Source organism: Adiantum capillus-veneris, chromosome 4 (genome assembly GCF_014529385.1).
Source record: "Adiantum capillus-veneris isolate H3 chromosome 4, ASM1452938v2, whole genome shotgun sequence".
NCBI lineage: Eukaryota > Viridiplantae > Streptophyta > Polypodiopsida > Polypodiales > Pteridaceae > Adiantum > Adiantum capillus-veneris.
In genome coordinates this window covers 116214612-116227102 of record NC_140934.1, presented here as the reverse complement: position 1 = coordinate 116227102, position 12491 = coordinate 116214612, and positions in this window count along the sequence as shown.

Sequence of the window (12491 nt, the reverse complement as noted above, 5' to 3'; positions counted from 1 at the left end):
GCGGGTACAGTAGCTTGAGTTCTTTTTCTAAATGGGTAAAGAGGAGTAGCAACTAGGGCTTGAAGTGCCAAAGTACACCTAAAAGGTGTTAGAATGGCTGACAATAGTAAAGAGAGTGAAATTAATGTTGATAACTTTGATTTTGCTCATGAGCAAGCTACTAATGATGCTTCAATGCTTGTTAACTATCTTGTTTCTAGGCTTCAACAAGCCATGGGCAATCCATCTCTCCAAAGTGAAGTGCAACGGCAGCTTCGTGCTCATGGGATTCTCCAAGCTCATCACCATGACGAGAGAACACCTAGGAAGCCTCCTTGTGAGACTACCAAAAGAGGTCTCTCTCCGATTCGAGAAGAAGAAGAGAATCCTTATGAAGGGCTCAAGAATTTACTTCTTGATGATGTATCTCCTTCCCAAAGGAGAACTCAAGAGCCTCCACCGAAGGAACGAGAAAGAAGCGAGTCTCTCGCCACCTCGGCGGAGATGGCTCCACGAAGACGGCGGGCTAAACGCTCTCCATCACCACCAAAGCGGAGAAGACCATCATATTCTTCTCCCCACCACAATTCAAAGAGGGATGATAAAAAGCAAGAGAAGAAAAAGGCAAGAAAGAGGACACCCTCTTTGTAAAGAATGAGGATGCAAGAGAGCTACACAAGACAAGCACAAAGCACACAGAGATGGAAAGCTTCTTCTTCTTCTTTTCAGAAAAGAGAGTACAAAATGACTAAGTGCTAAAGCTGAAAAGTAGCACATATGTACATGCGGTCACTAAGTGTGAACTCGCTAGAAGCGTACTAGGCTGGCACTATAAGTGTAGTCCAGCTGTAGAATCACTGGCAGAGATCCTCCGTGTCGGTCACCTAACGCGCCAGTGAGTAAATGCCGTAAGCGGCCAAGACCCGTAGTGGATGCCAGCTCAAGGTGTAGAGCTCGACATCTCAACACTCCCCCTCGAGCTCTGCATGTCGCAGAGTCCAAGCATAGTCCGGAAACGTCGAAGCTTCTCAGCTCCGAGGGCCTTGGTAAAGATATCCGCTATCTGCTCCTCTGTGCTGACGTAGACCAAGTCGATGTCGCCCGCCAACAGCTCTCGAACGTAGTGGTAATGGACCTCTATGTGTTTGGTCCTGGTATGGAACATTGGGTTCCTAGCCAATTGCATGCTGCTGAGGTTGTCACAATGGATGAAAATCTGCTGGTCCACCTGCACTCCCAAGTCCTCAAGTAATGTGCGTAGTCAAGCTACCTCGCACGCCGCAACTGCTGCACCTCTGTACTCGGCCTCTGTGCTCGATAAAGCAACCGTAGGCTGCTTTTTGCTGCTCCAAGTAATAGCAGCACTCCCAAAAGAGAACATGAAGCCACTCGTAGATCTCCTATCAACAATGCTACCTGCCCAATCTGCATCTGTATACCCATACAATGCTAATGGTGTATCTGCTGCATAGAACAATGCGTAGTCAAGAGTACCTTGCACATACCTAAGTGTGCGTCGTACTCCATCCAAATGTGGCTTCCTCGGAAGCTGCATGAACTGACTCTCCAAGCCTACTGTGTAGCTCAAGTCTGGCCTCGTGATAGTCAAGTAGATTAGACTACCCACAATCTTCCTGTACATGTTGACATCCTCAACAACATCACCCTTCTCTGCACTCAGCTTTGCATTCACATCCAAGGGAATAGAAATTGGCTTACAATCAGCCATACCATACTTTGACAACATGTCCAAAGCATACTGTCTCTGTGATAGCCATACACCCTCTGGAGTCCTGATCACCTCAATGCCAAGAAAGTAGCGCAACTCACCTAAATCTTTCATTTCAAACTCCTGTTTGAGAAGACCCTTCACATGGTCAATCTCCATAGCATTGTCACCAACAATAATAAGGTCATCTACATATATGGTAATGACCACAATCCCCACATCACTCTCACGTACATAGAGTGAATGATCAGCATGAGCTCTCCTAAAACCAATACTGACAAGATACTTGGCAATCCTGTCATACCATGCTCTAGAGCCCTGCTTCAAACCATACAAAGCTTTGAGAAGTCTGCATACATAATCTGGGTAACCTGGATCGACATAACTAGGTGGCTGATCCATATACACTTCCTCTTGCAACTCACCATTCAAGAAGGCATTCTTTACATCCATTTGATGCATAATCCATCCTCTAGATGCAGCCACTACTATGACAGCTCTCACAGTCGTCATCTTTGCCACTGGAGCAAAGGTCTCCTCATAGTCTATGCCATACGTTTGTGCATAACCCTTTGCGACCAGCCTTGCCTTGTGACGCTCAATGTTACCATCAGCCTTATGCTTGGTTTTATACACCCATTTACAGCCAATATCTTTCTTGCCACTTGGCAATGGCACCAACTCCCATGTGTCATTTGCTTCCAATGCAGCCATCTCTTCATTCATTGCATCATCCCAATGCACATTTCCAACTGCATCCTCAAAACATGTGGGCTCCACATCCTGTATCACCTTAGCCATGTAGGCTTGGTGATGCGCTAGATACCCATCATAAGTCAATTTCTGAACTGGATTTCTGACTCTATTAGATCTGCGCGGTCCTGGGTCACTCCTTTGCCCTCTAGCATCTTCTTGTACTTTCCTTACACCAGGTGTCCTGACAGCCGAAATTCCAAATTCCTCATCAAGACTTTGTTCAGAACCATCTGAATCCATGTCTACATGTGAAAAACCTGATGATGCATCAGCCATAAAGGGAGGTTCATCAACCTTTTCCTTTCCTTTTCTTGATACATTCCCTGTACCTGTTGGTGGAGTAACCTGCGTACGTAGTCTACCATTCCATGGTTTCTCAACAGAGCCACGAGAAGAGGACTCTTGTGGTCCACTCAAAACCAGTGACTGTGGCCTCATATTTTGTACAACCACATCATCTTTTACATCAGCCCCAATAGTGCCATGTGCATTACTGTACCAGCTGCTCATCTCATCAAAGACTACATCTCTGCTCACTCGTAATTCTCGTGTAGTAGGATTGTAGCACCTGTACCCCTTTTGTTCAAGGGAATATCCCACAAGAATACATTTCTCTGCTTTAGGATCCAATTTCCTACGCAACTCATCTGGTACATGCACGTAAGCTATGCAGCCAAACACTTTCAAGTGTGCCAAATCAGGCTTTGTACCTGTAAACTTTTCCTCAGGTGTTACATCATGCACCGCAGCTGCAGGTGTCCTGTTCATAATGTACACAACTGTATTTACAGCTTCAGCCCAGAAATGATGAGGCATGTTCTTCTCATTCATCAATGCATGTGCAACCTCTGCAATGTGCCTGTTTTTCCTTTCTGCGACCCCATTCTGCTGTGGAGTATATCTGCATGTAAACTGCCTGTGTATACCATGCATTCGCAGAAAATCTGAAAAATCATTGGAGAAGTACTCTCCCCCTCCATATGACCTCAATGTCTTGATTTGCATATCTGTCTCCTTCTCAATCATGACTTTGAAGTCTTGAAAGTGACCAAACACTTCACTTTTGTTACGCATGAAGTAGACCCATACTTTCCTTGTATGGTCATCAATGAAAGAGACATAATACCTGCAACCATGCATACTTGCAGTATCGGCTGGACCCCAAACATCTGTGTGCACCACCTCAAGTGGCTTTTTACATACATTGCGCTCATGTGGAAATGAGTCCTTTGACTGTTTTCCAAACTGGCATGCTGCACACACTTTATGCATACCATCCACCTTGAATTTGGGCAAACCTTTTACAATCTGTTTTGATTGCATGCTGTGCAATCTCTGCTCATTGACATGGCCAATGCGTTTGTGCCAAATGTCAACATCAGCCACAACACCTGTGCCCTGTGCAAATAATGCAGCTTTTACCTCAGGCATGTCTACATTCAGCGTAAACATTCTGCCCACACATTTGCCCTCTGTGATCAGCTTACAGCCATTCTGGAAATCTTCTACATAACAGCCATTTGGATTGAAGCGAACCTGCAAACCCTGCTCAACCATTTGTCCAGCAGAAACAAGATTCTTTGTAATGTTTGGGACATGAAGTACATCTGCTAAGTACTTTGATTTCCCACTCTTCGTATTTAGAGGTATGTCCCCTACATGAGCAATGGGGTGAGCTGTGTCATCTCTTGTCTGCACATAGCCTGACACATCTGGTTTGCGCATATCTCTAAACCACTCTCCACGAGACGTCATGTGATTAGAGGCACCTGAATCCACATACCAAACATCATCTTGGGTGGAATTCTCTGCAGTCATTGTATTCATTACATGCTGCATAACAAACATGCGCTCGTTTTTGCTGTCATCTGCATCTCTGCTAGTAGATGCATAGTTGCCCTGTTCTCTCTTTCTACTTGCTTTTCCCTTTGGACAGTCACGTGACATGTGACCTCTTTCACCACAAGTCCAACATTCTCTACTATCTGGAGTATGTTGCTGCCTGCTTGATCCTGCACCACGACCTCTTTGACTCCCCCTACCTTGAGACTGGTTTCCCCTGCCACCTGTATTGTTTTGATTTGATTGACCTTCCAGAAATTGGCCCCTGCAACCCCTTGGGCCTCGGCCACGACCTCTACCTCTACCTCTCTTGGAGTTAGAATAGAAGGCCTGTTCAGAATTATTTCTGCCATGAGAAGAAGATGTGTCAAGGTTCTTCTCCTCAAGAATAAGCATAGAAATCAAATCTTGGAACACGGGGATGTCGTCTCTTGTATTCATGGAAGACCTAAAATGTACATACTCATCTCCTAGACCATCCAAGCATGCACGGACAATGTCATCGTCTTCCACTGAGACTTTAATAGATCCAAGAGCCTCAATGATACTCTTGATCTTCAAAGCATAATCATTGATGGAGAGGTTTTTCCTCTTAACCTGATTTAGCTCCGACTTTAGTTGAAGCTTCCTGGCCTTGGTGTTCACCTCGAACACTCTGCCTAAGTTTTTCCATGCAATGGTGGGGATTTCAGCATCCTGTAGATAGCCCATCATGCCATCTGTGATGCTCATAGAAAGCCAATACATCACTTTGCTCTGGCCTTGTTGCCAGTCCCTCAAAGCTTTCCTTTGTTCTGCTGTAGCATTTGCCTCGGGAATCTCTGGTTCCTTTTCATTGTCTCCTTCTACATAGTCCCAATAACCTTTTCCTTTTAGGAAATTTGTTATTCTGAACTTCCATGCAGGGTAGTTATTTTTCTCAAGCTTCTCAGTAACAATCTGACTAAAACCGTCAGACATCTTGAAGCACCAAGACAAAATAGCTGCAATCTGCAAAAACCTGCAAATCTGTTGAACCTGCTATCGTGGTTCCTGTAACGCTTTCTACACTCAACGAGTGTCCAAAATCAAGCGTTTCACAACCACTGTACTTGTACAGTAAATCTCTGTATACTGCTCTCTTAGCCTCTCTTGCCTGCACCAGGCTCTGATACCATGTAAAGAATGAGGATGCAAGAGAGCTACACAAGACAAGCACAAAGCACACAGAGATGGAAAGCTTCTTCTTCTTCTTTTCAGAAAAGAGAGTACAAAATGACTAAGTGCTAAAGCTGAAAAGTAGCACATATGTACATGCGGTCACTAAGTGTGAACTCGCTAGAAGCGTACTAGGCTGGCACTATAAGTGTAGTCCAGCTGTAGAATCACTGGCAGAGATCCTCCGTGTCGGTCACCTAACGCGCCAGTGAGTAAATGCCGCAAGCGGCCAAGACCCGTAGTGGATGCCAGCTCAAGGTGTAGAGCTCGACATCTCAACACTCTTCTCCATCTTCTTCATCCTCTTCCTCTTATGAAAGCTATGGTGAAGATGACAAAGATCAAGACAAGAAAAAGGCGAGAAAGAGGTCACCCTCTTCTCCACCTTCTTCAAATTCTTCACCCTCTGAAGAAAGTGATGGTGCAACCTTTGAACCATCAAAAAGAAGAGGCCATAGGAAATCCTATGCCGCATGGAAGAGGTCGTCCAAGTTGAAGAAATTCAAAGAGGGAGGGAAGAGCATCTCTTTCCTTACCTATGATGGTACCTTTGGTGCTACGGACAAAGTCTTGGCCTTTATCCAGCAATTCGATGCGGCGTTTGGAGATGAGGGCTTCACGGATTCCTCTAAGCTATTCCATGTAGCTATGCACTTTCAAAAGTCCTCCATACAATGGTGATCTAGCCTAAGAGCCAACGGTGAAGCTCCACGAACATGGAAGGCTTTAAGAGCTTCCATTATGAAGCAATTTTTGGCCACCGATGCCAAAGACAAAGTACTCACCGAATGGCGAAGCTTAAAGCTCTCTCCCAATGAATCCATCCACAAATATGTAGACAAGTTTTGGGACCTACAACTCAAAGCCACTGTCTTCAAAAGGTTACATTTTGGAGAGCAAAAGCAACAATTTTGTGCGGGCTTAACCGAAGAAATGGCGGAGTATGTCAACTCCCAAAGACCACGTACCATATCGACGGTAATACACCACACTATGGTCGCCTCTCGAATCAATTTCCAAACGGGGGCAAAAAGAAATAATAAGCCCCCGGAAAACAAGGGTTCCAATGAGCCTAAGGGGAAGGACAATGTCCAAAAGTCTCCTAAGGGCAACTCCAACAAAGCTAAAGAGAGGGGAGTTTACAAAGGTAAGAATAAACTCTCTTCTGAAGAGCTTGAGCGTTATCGTAAGGATAATCGGTGTTTCAAGTGCGACGAACAAGGGCATGCGTACCGCGCTTGTCCCCAAAAGAACAACCGCCAAGATCCTCCTAGAGCTTCCTTGGTTGAAATCCAAGAGGAGGAGACTCACCAAACTCACCACAAAGGATCTCCTCTATGCCATGCTTGGGGAAAGGTAAGAGAACATGATGCTTTTATTCTCTTTGACCCTGGTTCTACTCACAATTTTATATCTATGGAGTTAGCCACCAAGCTAGGCATACAATCCTACGAGATGGGAGATGTCCTACCCGCAGACAGTGCCTTCAAGGGGCAAGAAGCTTCAGTCACTCCCTTAATTGGGAAATTGAGGCTTCATGTCCAAGGCTATGTGGACAAAGAGGACTTCTTGATCTCTCCTCTCAAGCATGAGGATGTAATCCTAGGGGCACCATGGTTTGACCACCTGGCTGCCGATGTTAAATTTCCTGAAAGGAGAATCTCCTTTAAGTTTAGGGAAAAAGACATGTATATAGATGCTAAGGAAATGGGTAACGCCATCCCCATTGTACATACACCAGCTTTCAACAAGTCAATAAAGAGCTCTATTTCCGTGTACATGATTTTTGTTAAAGATTCTCAAAATGAACCTAATGCTTTAACAAACGAAAATAAAAGCAACCAAAAGGAATTAGAGTTATCCAATTTTCTCAAGGGGTTTCAAGATGTTTTTATTGACGACATCCCTTGTGAGATACCTCCTAAACGAGGTAATGATGACCATGCAATTGAACTTCTTCCAGGAAGTTCACTACCTAATAAACCTCCTTATAGAGTTTCTCAAGCTCAACAAGAGGAGATTATGCGGCAAGTGCATGAGTTAGTTGAGAAGGGCATGGTTAGGCCTAGCTCATCTCCATTTTGCTCACCTGTGCTATTAGTGCAAAAGAAAGACGACACATATCGTATGTGTGTCGACTATAGAGCACTAAATAGGATCACTATCAAGAATAGGTTTCCCGTTCCACGGGTAGAATACCTATTTGATAAGCTACAAGGATCGACTTACTTCAGTAGGGTTGACCTAAAGAGTGGCTATCATCAAATAAGGATAGTTGATCAAGACATTGTAAAGACCGCGTTTCGCACTGCATTTGGTCTTTACAAATACATTGTCATGCCTTTTGGCTTGACCAATGCACCAGCCACATTCAACCGCTTGATGGAGAAGCTGTTCAGGCCTCATCGAACCTTCACTGGAGTGTTCTTTGATGATATTATCATCTACTCTAATTCATTGGAGAAACACAAGCAACACCTCCAGGTAATATTTCAAGTTTTAAGAGGGAATAAACTTTATGTTAATTGAAAGAAAAGTGAATTTTTCTTGCAAGAGATTCAGTATTTAGGTCACATTATCTCTCAAGATGGCATCCAAATGGATCCATCCAAGTTAGAGGTAATAAAAGGATGTCCTAAACCAAGGAATCTTCATGAACTAAGAAGCTTTATAGGTATGTGTGCATACTATAGATGCTTCATAGAAAAGTTCTCACAAATTGCGGGACCATTACATGACCTAACAAAGAAAATCGTTAGGTATACATGGTCTGCTAAGGAGAACAATGCTTTCGAAAAGCTTAAAGAAAAGCTTATCTCTCAACCTGTGCTTACACTACCGGATCTCTCAAAACCATTTGAGGTCCAATGTGATGCTTGTGGTGATTGCCTTGGAGCTGTTTTGCTCCAAGAAGGGCACGCCATAGGCTATGAGAGCCGAAGGCTCGACCCTGTTGAGCAAGCTCTAGGCATATACGAAAAGGAACTCCTTGCAGTTCTACATGCCTTAGACTCATGGAAGCACTAATTATTGGGGACTCCTTTCATTCTACGAACGGATCACCAATGTCTTAAGTACTTCATGACACAGACCAAGCTCTCCGACAAACAAATGAGGTGGGCAAATTTCCTTTCGCAATTTCATTTTCATATTGCTCACATTGCTGGAAAGCATAATCAAGTAGCCGATGCACTCTCAAGACGACCGAGAGTGAATGCGGTTTCCATAGCAACTCACAATGATTTATCTTCAATGATAGATGAGTATGCTATTGATCCCGATTTTAGAGATGTGATTTCAGCCCTTACATTAGGGAAGAAAGAAGAACCATTTACTTTACAAGATGGTTATCTTCTCTATGGCAATAGACTATGCGTTACTAACTCCCTGCGTGAGAAAGTAATGTATGAATCTCATGCTCCCCCCTATGCGGGGCATAGAGGGATTCAGTCTACCTTAAAGGGAATTGAAACATATTTCTATTGGCCTACCATGAAAGTGAACATACAAGAGTATGTTTCCAAATGTGTGGTATGCCAAAAGACAAAATTTGATAGAGGGAAGCAACCTGGATTGCTTCAACCCTTGCCAATCCCTAATTCACCATGGGAGAGCATATCCATGGATTTTATCTTTGGATTGCCTAAGTCTATCCATGGGAATACGGGAATATGGACGATAGTAGACAGGTTCAGTAAACAAGCTCATTTTATACCTGTCAAAAAGACTATCAAAGCCCATCAAATGGCAACCCTCTTCATTTCAAAAATTTTCAAATACCATGGCTTGCCAATGTCCATAGTGTCGGATAGAGATCCTAGAATGACCAGTAATTTCTGGAAGGGTCTCTTTGAGAATTTAGGGACAAGGCTAAATTTATCTTCGGCCTATCATCCACAAACGGATGGCCAAAGTGAAATAGCTAACCTAACAATTCTCGATCTACTAAAAGCCTATGTAACGGAAGTAGATCAAAGATCCCAATGGGAGAAGTACTTACCCTTAGTGGAGTATGCTTACAATAACACTGTACATACTTCCACGGGAAAAGCACCTTTCGAGGTAATTGAGGGAAGATCAAAAAAGTCCCTTGCTACTTAAGGTACATGGGAAGATCTTCGCTGCAAATGAGTATAGCCGAGACCTACAAGAATCTTTTCAAAAGATTAAAGATGCTATCTCTATCTGTGAGCAAAGGCAAAAGGCTGTTGCTGACAAGCACAAAAGAGCCCAAACCTTTAAAGAAAATGATTGGGTCTTGTTAAAGTTTCCCAAGGCTCGATTAAGGCACACGACGGGCAAGAATCCTACGGGCCACCAAAAGTACTATGCTAAACTAGCAAAAAGGTACTATGGTCCCTTCCAGATTCTTAGGCCAATCAATGACATGGCCTATCAACTTAAGTTGCCCAATCATTGGCTCATACACAATCCTTTTCATGTGAGCCTATTAAAGCCTTACAAAGGAGATCCACCTCAAGAACCAACTATTGCAGACCCACCGGAGATCGAGGACCAAGAGGAGGTGCTGCAGCCCGAGTCCATTCTCCAACATGAAGACAAGGTATTAAGAGGCGGTAAGACTATCCGACGATATCTTATTAAGTTTAAGAATTATCCTTTTGAAGATGCTAGATGGATGCAAGGCATACAATTAAAGGATAACCTAAACCTTGTCAATGCTTACAATGCTTCCCAAGAGTAAGCAAATGTACAAAATGTTAAAAATGAACAAAATTTTTGTCTTATAAGACTCTCTTTTTCTTTATTTGTGCACAAAAATGAAGTAGTATGCATGCTTAGATAAAGTTTGTGGAGACGACGTCTCCCAAACACCAAGTAGAGCTTGTCACTCTACTATGGAAGACTGATAGGACTGATGTGCAGATATGCTTGCGGTAGCCTCAGGCTCTCAAGCGCCAAATGGACTAGTCATCCATTATGGAATGATGTCGTAGGGTAACATAGGGATCCTCTACCCGCTAAGAAAAGGACTCATGAACATGCTTTATCTTCTCTACACCATAGTCGAGGACGACTATGATTTCAAGAGAGAGGTAATGTCATAATAATCAATATCTAATTCTCCTAAATGATTTTCTCATATTAAACTGATCATTTAATGTGGGGAAGGCAAGGGGAGAAAAAGCTAGAATATTGGTTAAGCTAGTAGACCGGCCACAATAGGGATCCAAAGGAGGGAAAATAGGGATCCAAAGGGGGGGGCATCTGCAAAAGATCCATGTGCAACAATGGGCTAAAAAGACCCTAAGGTTCAGCCCATTAAGACTTGCAAAATGCTAAGGTTCCAAAATTCAAAGGTTGTGTCCAAAAGGTCAACCCTAGGGAAAATTGGATGCTTAGTGTGTGTACAAAAGTCTTCTTCAAAGCCTACAAAGGAGGGGGCGAGCCCATTTAGTAGGGGATGAGAGAGAAAGCCACACACACACACACACACACACACACACACATAGGCTCCCTTTACACAAAGGGAATTAGGGACACGTGTCAGCTCCCTAGGCCAAATGCCCACAAGGTGTGCCCAATTCCTATTGGAAGACCCTTGAAGTGGACCAATGAGAATTAAGCTAGATTAAATCTACTTTAATTAATTTAAAAACATTTAATAAAAGAAACCAATGAGAATTATGTCTACTAGAAGACTATTGGGAAGTCTCCCAAGGGGTCCAATGAGCACTCAAGAGCCCAATGGCTTGCCTGATTCCTATTGGCTAGGAGGCAAAGGGGTCCAATGAGAGTTTAGTTTAATTATTTAATTACCTAAAGCTCTCACAAAAGGGGAAAGGGGGACACATGTCAGAAGGCTATCACTTATGCTGCTTAACACCCATTGGCTTGACTTGGGGAGGTCCAATGAGGCAAAAGCCAGACCAATTTAGCAGGAAGGGCTCGCCCAAGAGAGAGAGGGGGCTGATTTTTGCTTGGCATTGACACCGTCACATACTCACACTTGACCATGTGTGAAGAAAGAATACTCTATCTCCTCCCAAGCTTTAATGGAGAGCTCATCACCTACTCCAAGCTTGTGAGATAGAAGCCTACATCAACACTCTCTTGGCATGTGGATGCAAATCCAACCAAGAGCCAAGCTTCAATGCATGCTCATCTTCTCTACCAAGCTAATTACTAAGCTAAGCTATGCTAATATGAGTGATTATGTGAGTAGATGTACATCTTTCTCGTAAGATACTCCTTCTTCCTCTCAATCTACTCTCATACCCTGCTAGCTCTCACCATCTTCGAAGGTGTGTGAGGTCTTGGGTCTGAGAACGGGGATAATTCAAGTTGTGTTTGATTAAGTGTTTTGCTTAGTGCGTGAAGCTTCTACTTCATTGCACTAGCTAGTCTTGAAGGAACACAAAGAATTGTATTGTACAATGTCTCTCTTGATGGGAGAAACCATAATACAAAGCCTTTTGGAGGGGGGACCGGCTCCATGCAAATCCGGTCCTCAACTGTTGTCAATAGCTTAATTTCTCTCTCTTTTGAAAGTATTGTTGATGCTATCTAACTAGGTGTTATGCTTTTTGTTGCTCTCTCCACCCAAGCACTCTTGTAATTCTCATTAGGAATCTATTCTAATGAAATGCCCACTATGTTCATGCTAATTTCCGCTACACATAAGTTATTAGGCCATTAAATGTTACATGACATAACGCATCAGCCAAGTTTAAGTTCTTGAGTTGTTTCCAATTTTCATCATCAGTAAACAACCCCACCCTAACGAGTGTTCAAGGTTGAGAACCTGAGTTATGCATGAAGAGACGACACCTAGTCACAAACATGTTTAACTTATAGTTAGCAAACTCTAAGTAGAGCAATAAATTCTTACTAATTGGATCTTTAGTGCTAACGTACGCACTTGCATATCATTTAGCACAAGATTACACTTTTTAATCTGCATATCCCCTTGGATAAGTGACAGTACTGAGGTGTGTTTTCCCCACGGTTTACGGCCAAACTTTCC